The 7,927-nt window shown below is 44.8% G+C and overlaps 1 non-coding gene across 1 annotated transcript; it reads left to right on the forward strand.

Annotated features, from left to right (window-relative positions):
* The first annotated feature begins 337 nt into the window (after positions 1-337).
* LOC126019607 (U5 spliceosomal RNA) lies at positions 338-452 on the forward strand. The gene has a single exon (XR_007499241.1). It is a non-coding gene; the product is annotated as a U5 spliceosomal RNA (small nuclear RNA).
* Positions 453-7,927: the final 7,475 nt, after the last annotated feature.

Below are 7,927 nucleotides of genomic sequence, written 5' to 3' on the forward strand. Positions count from 1 at the left end.
GTCTCTCTGTCTCTCTCTGTCTCTGTCTCTCTGTCTCTGTCTCTGTCTCTGTCTCTGTCTCTCTCTCTCTCTCTCTCTCTCTCTCTTCTAAGCCAGTCAAATTGAGCAGTGGGGGGGGGCTATATACCAACTTTTGTGATACTAAAGTTTTCAAATAGCAACTTCAGAAAAAGACTTTTGTTTTAACTGTAGTACTTTATTTTGGGGGTAGGGGTTTGGATTGTACCCAGAGATGCTCAGAGCTTACTTCTGGTTCTGCCCTCACGGATCACTTGGGGTAATAAATGAGGTCCTGGGAATTGGACCCAGGCAAGTGCTCTATCCTCTACACTATCTCTCTGTCTGTTTCTCTTCAGATCGTATAAATCTTTTGCCTTTTACTAAAAATTTTTGTAGAAAGGAACAATTCGGAGTCTTAAACCAATTTTTCGAGGCCTTGTCTTGACAAGGCTAGGAAAAAAATACTTTAAATATACCCTTATATATCTCAAGTGTTATCATTTTTAGGTAAATTTTATTAATATAAACTATTAACATAACAGTTATGGAGATAGCTACCCTTTTTTGAAATTGGTGTATTTGAGGGGGGCACATCTGGCAGTGCAGGGATTATTTCTAGCTCTGCACTCAGAAATTACTCCTGGCAGGCTGGGGTGCATGTGTCATCAGGGATGCTGAGGATAGAATCCAGGTAGGAAGCACGCAAAGTAAAGACCCTATCCTTTATGCTTTCTCTTCAGCTCTAGATGTATGTTTTCTCTATAAAGCAAGCATGTGGACTAGCCACAATTAAAGGTCTCAGTATTTATTTGTGGTGGTGGTGTACAGATAGTTTCCATCAGGGAACTTCTTGCACAATTATAGCCCCAAGTCAGGCCGCTCAAAATTCTAGTAGATTCTTGAAAAGGTGAGGACTTGGGGGCTGGAGAGATAGCATGGAGGTAGGCCATTTGCCTTGCAAGCAAAAGGATGGTGGTTCGAATCCCGGCATCCCATATGGTCCCCTGAGCCTGCCAGGAGTGATTTCTGAGCCAGGAGTAACCCCTAAGTGCTGCCAGGTGTGACCCAAAAATCACCCCCCCCAAAAAAAAAATGGTGAGAACCAGTAAACACTGCAATGGCTGGATTCGAGCCAAATTCTAAGGTGATCTTTCTGCTAAGGCTCTTGGACACAAAATCTGCGTGATATAAATTTCCTCAAGGATTTGTTATTTATATTTTTTGGTTTTTGACCCATACTCCACAGAAATCTGGACTTATTCCTGGCTCTGTACTCAGGAATCACTCTTGATAGGTCTGGTGGAAGAACCACATGGGGTACTGAGGATTGAGGCCAGATTAGACACATGCAAATTTCCTACCCACTGTACTATCCCCTACAGCCTCAAGGATTTAAAGTCACTTAAAAATAAACAAATAAAGTGCAAGTATTTAAAAAATGTGTTAATTCAACAATGTTTACTTGACAAAATACATTAACTACTGGTAACTTTCTATACACTGTCAGGCTCTGATCAAAGCCTTGCAGTGTGGTGCTTGAAGTGGCCTATTAGGACCCTATTGACTCCTTCATCAGACCCCATCTTATCAGTATTGCAGCCAACTAAATTTCTGGAGACATGGATAGGAACCACACCTAATGGTGCTCAGAACTTGTTCCTGGTTCTGTACTTTGGAATCACTCCTGGAAGGTTTTGGGGGACCACATGTGATGCTAGGGTTGAAGCTTAGTTGGTCACATGCAAGACAAGTGTCTGAAGCCTTGTATCATCTTTTTGGATGCACAATTTTTCAACAACATAAGGAAACTGCTGGGTGCAGACTCTGGAAACCCAACTCTGGGTGTGTTGTTTCTCCTTTGCTGCCCTCCATTCAACTGAGGCTTCCCACATCCAGCCACAGTATTGCCTAGACCCGGAGTATCATGGAATGTGTTCATCAGGTTCCCTAAGTACTGTCAGGGGTTATCCCTCAGTGAGGAACCAGAAGTAAGTCCGAGCACTGCCAAGTGTGCCCCCCCCACCAAAAAAGGCAAGATATTTACTTTAGAAAAAAATTAGAAGCCATCAAAATGTTCAGAGCTAAAGAGTTATTGAACTAAGTTGAAATACATTGGTTAGTTGTAATACTATGAAGTCACGTACAAGAATGTGATAGTTTTATGTACAGCAGGATGGACAGCTTTTCAAGATTAGCACAAAAGAAAAAGCAGATTAGCATGGGAAAACTTTCACCTTATGTACAAATGGAAAAGAAGTGTTACACATGAAAGTGTAACACATTCATTGGATTTCTGGAAGGAATGCTGCCTCATTCTCAGTTTGTGGTCTCTGGGCTTTAGCCAGAGGAATATTCCCTATATTCAGGGTAGAAATGGGAGCATTTGTGCTGGGGATCAAACTCACAGTCTCACTACTACTTACACTATCTCATTAGCCTGACTACAGTTTAAATTAAATTTTTTTTTTTTTTGTGGTTTTTCGGTCACACCCGGCAGTGCTCAGGGGTTATTCCTGGCTCCAGGCTCAGAAATTGCTCCTGGCAGGCACGGGGGACCATATGGGACGCCGGGATTCGAACCAATGACCTCCTGCGTGAAAGGCAAACGCCTTACCTCCATGCTATCTCTCCGGCCCCAGTTTAAATTAATTTAAGAATAAACACCTGCATGGGCTGAAGTGATAGTACAGTGCGTAGGGCTCTTGCGCATAGCCAACTCGAGTTTGATCCCTAGCATTCCATATGGTCCCCTGAGCATCACTAGGAGTAATTCCTAAGTACAGAGCCAGTAGTGATTTTTGACCATTGTCAGATTGGACCCGGTCCCCCAAAAAATGTCTCCAGAGATTCTATCTCAGCTTGGGAGGTCCTTGCTGGGGCCATACCCAACAATGCCCAGGGTCTCTCTTAGCAGTGCGTGGGGACAATGTGATGCTTTGGATTGATCTATGGGTTCCCAATCTTGAGCTCCTGAGCCAGAAAAGCAGCACAGCAGATAAGTGCCTACCTTGCATATATGGATGGCCTGGGTTCAATCACTTGACACCCCATATGGTCTTCTAAGCACCACCAGAAGTGATTCCTGAGCACAGAGCCTGGAGTAAGCCCCAAGCACTGCTGTAAAAACAGATAGCAACAATAAATTATGCATTCTACCCCTTTGAAGAACTTTGTTGGCGCTTCAATCTCATTGTGCACATTTTTCCAAAGCTGATACACACATGGCATTTAGATCTATGAAAAAGGCCCTTAAGCACTGATCATCATTGGAATGCAAAATGAAACATAATGGAAGATCCTTTCCCATATGCTTGAATGATTAGTATCAAAAGAATCAGAAATGATGGATTTGGTACACCCTGTGTACTGTGGTGTGAAGGTAAATTGTTGCAGCCCTGAGGACAACTGTAAAATAAAAAATCCATGAGTAGTGAGGTTGCACCACACTGTATTTCTAACCCCTTAGGCAGATGAGTCTGATGAAGCAGGTTAGCGGCAGAGAAATAATACAGCAAGCAGTCAGGAAAAGATTCATCTGAGTCAGTCTGCTTTTTGCCTCATGGCCTCTGCCTCAGCAAAACCTCCAGAATTCCTTTCTTTATTCAACCCAATTCCCCACAGGGGGTGGTGGTGGTGGTGGGGTGGGTTGAAAGAAACACAAAAGTAACTATCCAGTGGGCTTTTACATATCAAAAGAAGAGGTTATGGGGGGGAATGGAAGTTAGGGGAACACCTTTGTTTAGGGTAGTTAATTAGTCTCATCTTACAGACAACAGTATGAAGTATCCTCCAAAAATTAAACATAGACGCAGCATAAGACACCATCTCAAGGAGGTACCTCACTCCATGTGCATTGCAGCATTGCTACCACTGTCCAAGATAAGGACAAAGAGATAGCACAAAGGTTAAGTCATGCAGGTATGACTAGTTTGAACTCTGGCACTATATAGAATCTCCCATCACAGCCAGGCACTGGCCCCTGAGCACAGTCAGATGTGCACCCCACCCCACCCCCGCAAAACATGGGAATCATCTCTGTAGGAATGGAAAAAGAAAATGTGGTGTATCTAAAGGGGCAAATATTATTCAGTCATAAAGGAAGAAAAGTCTGCTCTTTGTGACAAAGTGAATGTGGCATGAGATTTTTTATTAAGGAAATGTCAGACAAAGACAGTATGGTATGATCTTCTCTGTGGAATCTAAACAAACAAAACTTGTAGAAATAGAGGGGAGATTAGTGACTGCCACAGGCTAAGCAGTGGGTAAAGACATACAAAGAGTTCAAAAGGAATAAGCCTCTGTTTAAGACAGGAAGTTTCAGGACTGTCATGTTCTGCAGTTAACTAGGTAACGTCATGGTGCTGTCAGCTAGTATGTGACTAAGAGCTGATCTGGAAATTTCTACACACACACACACAACCTGGCTGTGGGAATCATTTTGCAGTTTATGGTCACTAAATTGTCACCAACTCCAAGCCTGACATCATGTCATGTTTCAATGACACCTCAATAAAGCTGGGAAAAATTCTCAGCTATAATAAGGAAACTGCAAGCTAAAACCATGAGATTAGAGTGTGGGGAGATAATTCAAAGGACTGCAGCACATTCTTTGTATATGGGAGGTCTGAGATGGATCCCAGCCCTGCACAGTTCCCTAAACACATGCCAGAAGTGATCCCTGAGCATCCTTGGGTGTGACCTTCAAATTAAAATAGTATTAAAATGCGTCAGAGGAGGCAAAGTGATAGCACAGTGGTAGGACATTTACCTTGCATGCAGCCAACTGGGGACTGACCCGGGTTTGATCACTGGCATCCCATATAGTCCCCTGAACCTGCCAGAAGGAATTTCTGAACAAAGAGTCAGAATTAACCCCTGAGTGCCACCGGATATGGCCCCCAAACAAAACAAACAAACAAAAAAACCCTCAATAACAAAACAACAACAAAAATGGGTCAGAGCAATAGCACAGAGGGTAGGGTATTTGCCTTGCACACAGATGACTTGGGTTTGATCTCGGCATCCCATATAGTCTCCCAAGCACTGCCAGGAAGATTATGTGAATGTAGAGCTAGTAGTAATCCTTGAGTACAGTCAGGTATGGACCAAAAACAAACAAAAAGAGTAAAAAATCGGGGCCGAGAGATAGCATGGAGGGAGGGCATTTGCCTTGCATGTAGAAGGATGGTGGTTCGAATCCCGGCATCCCATATGGTCTCCTGAGCCTGTCAGGAGCGATTTCTGAGCGTAGAACCAGGAGTAACCCCTGAGCGCTGCCAGGTGTGACCCCCCAAAAAAAGTAATAAATCAATAAGATCACAATTATTTTGTTGGGGGGGGGGGACCCAGCTGTGCTCAGGGTTCTCTGGGAACCATATGTGAAGTGTCAGGATCAAGGCAAGTGCCCTAAATCTGTATTATCTCTCAGTTCCCTAAAATTATATTTTTGCCCATCAGATTAGCAGCATTTTCAAGTCTGATGTTGACAATGTGACTGTCACATTGACTCATGTTGGTGTTATCAACCCTTATTGTGAGTACATAGGGCACAGCTCTGTATTAAACACTTAGGCAGAACCTGGGAAAAGATACTGGTACATGCTCTGAGACCCTTCAATCCCATTTTCCAGTGGGTATTTTTTTGGGGGGAGGCACACTTGGCAACTCTCAAAACTTAACTCTGACTGTGCTCAAGGATCATTTCGGGCAGGATGGAGGTCCACAAGGGGTGCCAGGGATCAAAAATAGTTCAGCCAGGGCCGGAGCAGTGGCACAAGCGATAGGCGTCTGCCTTGCCCGTGCTAGCCTAGGACACAGAGGTTTGATCCCCCGTCGTCCCATATGGTCCCCCAAGTCAGGAGTGATTTCTGAGCGCATAGCCAGGAGTAACCCCTGCGTATCACCGGGTGTGGCTGAAAAACAAAACAAAACAAATAAACAAAAAGTTCAGCTAAATGCAAGGCAAGTACCTTGTGCTATTTCTCTGACCTATCCAGTGGGTAATCTTTCGTGGGGAGGCTGACACCCAGAGGTAAACAGGGGCTATTTCTGGCTCTGATCTTGCCCTTGATGGTACTTGGGGAAACCATGCAGTGCCAGGGATCAAGCCTGAGCCAGGGTTGCTCAAAGTAGTGCCAAGGACTAAGTTATCTTTCTCAGTGTTAGCTTAAAGCCTGAGATAAACTCTAGCTCTACTGTAGCTCTCCATTATGCCTTCAGCTACCAGGGCTGATCTCAGCCTGGGGTGTCGGCCCAGGGAACCTGACTGGATTGCTCCCAGTTTTTCAGTTCTCATTAACACAGGGGGGAAGTACTTACTTGTTGCTTACGTAATTCAAATGAAAATATATAAAGATATGTTATCAACATGTTTTTCCAGAAATGTCAGGAAAAAGGAAACCAAAAAATGAGAGGAAAAACTTGTCTTCACCTTAGTAACCCCGTGTCCTTGTGTCCAATGTCCCTCCATGGTCTCCTTCCCCGTTCAGTGAACAGTGGCCACACAGCTCTGTCCTGAGGGCCCATGCAAGAGGCCAATGAGGAGGTTAATGGTAGGATAGGGTGAGGAGGGCAGAATTCTGGGTTCCCACACAGCTAGATTTTTACCCCTGTTCCTGTGATTATTTTGTGGTTGATTTGTTTTTGGGTCACATCCAGCAATGCTTAGGTCTTACTCCTGGCTTTGTGCTCAGGGATCACTCCTGGTGGTGTTCATGGGACTCTAATGTGTTGAGTGAATCTAGGTCAGCAATATGCAAGGCAAGTAAGTGCCCTACCCCTCTGCTTTCTCTCCTCCCCATCATCATTTTGGTCTGGGTGATAATTGGTGCACTGTCAGTATCCTCTTGCCCTCCTTCCTCTGCCCATAAATACCAGTAGCAGGCCCCTCTCCCGTCTCATGATGGCCCTAGATATTTTATTTATTTACTTTTTTTTTGGGGGGGGGCCACATCCAGTGATGCTCAGGAGTCGCTCCTGGCTTGGAGGACCATATGGGATGCCGGGGGATCAAACCGGGGGTCCGGCTGGCAGGCAGACACCTTACCTCTAGCGCCACTGCGCCGGCCCCTATTTATTTACTTTTTAAACATTTATTTATTTATTTAGGTTTTTGGGCCACACCCAGCAACGCTCAGGGGTCACTCCTGGCTCTTTGCTCAGAAATCGCTCCTGACAGGCTCTGGGGACCATGTGTGATGCTGGGAATTGAACTTGAGTCCATCAGGTCGACCATGTGCAGGCAAATGCCCTACCGCTGTGCTATCACTCCAGCTTCATTTATTTATTTATTTATTTGTTTATTTATTGTTTTAGAGGCCACATCTGCTGGTGCTCACGGTAACTCCTGGCTCTCAAGAATTACTCCTGATGGTACTTGGGTGGGGGGGGGCACATGCAATGCCGAAGATCAGACGCAGGTTGGCCATGTGCAAGGCAAATTCCTTACCTTCTGTACTATGTCTCCTGCCCCATGGCCCTAGATATTTGCACTCATTGCTCAATATCTCCTGACGCCTGGCGAGAGGAAGACCAGCTCCAGCTGAGAAAAGTAAAGGGCACTTGGTTTTGTGAGTTTGGATTTCAGATAAACTCAAGTGATTTGGACCAGAGAGATAGCATGGAGGTAGGGCATTTGCCTTGCATGCAGAAGGACGGTGATTTGAATCCCAGCATTTCATATGGTTACCCAGGAGTGATTTCTGAGCATAGAGCCCGGAGTAACCCCTGAGCACTGCCGGTGTGACCCAAAAACAAAAACAAAAACAAAAACCTCAAGTGATTTGCTGGGAGAAGTCCATTCCAAGGACATGCTGGCTGGAAAAAAAAAACTTCCACCACATCTTGACCTATTTGTGTGAAACTACTGGGCTGTTTGCACTTTACCTGGTAACACTGCTGGCAGGGGAGGATTGTGCTGGATAGAACC

The sequence above is a fragment of the Suncus etruscus genome, chromosome 9, assembly GCF_024139225.1.
Source record: "Suncus etruscus isolate mSunEtr1 chromosome 9, mSunEtr1.pri.cur, whole genome shotgun sequence".
In the NCBI taxonomy this organism is placed as follows: Eukaryota; Metazoa; Chordata; class Mammalia; order Eulipotyphla; family Soricidae; genus Suncus; species Suncus etruscus.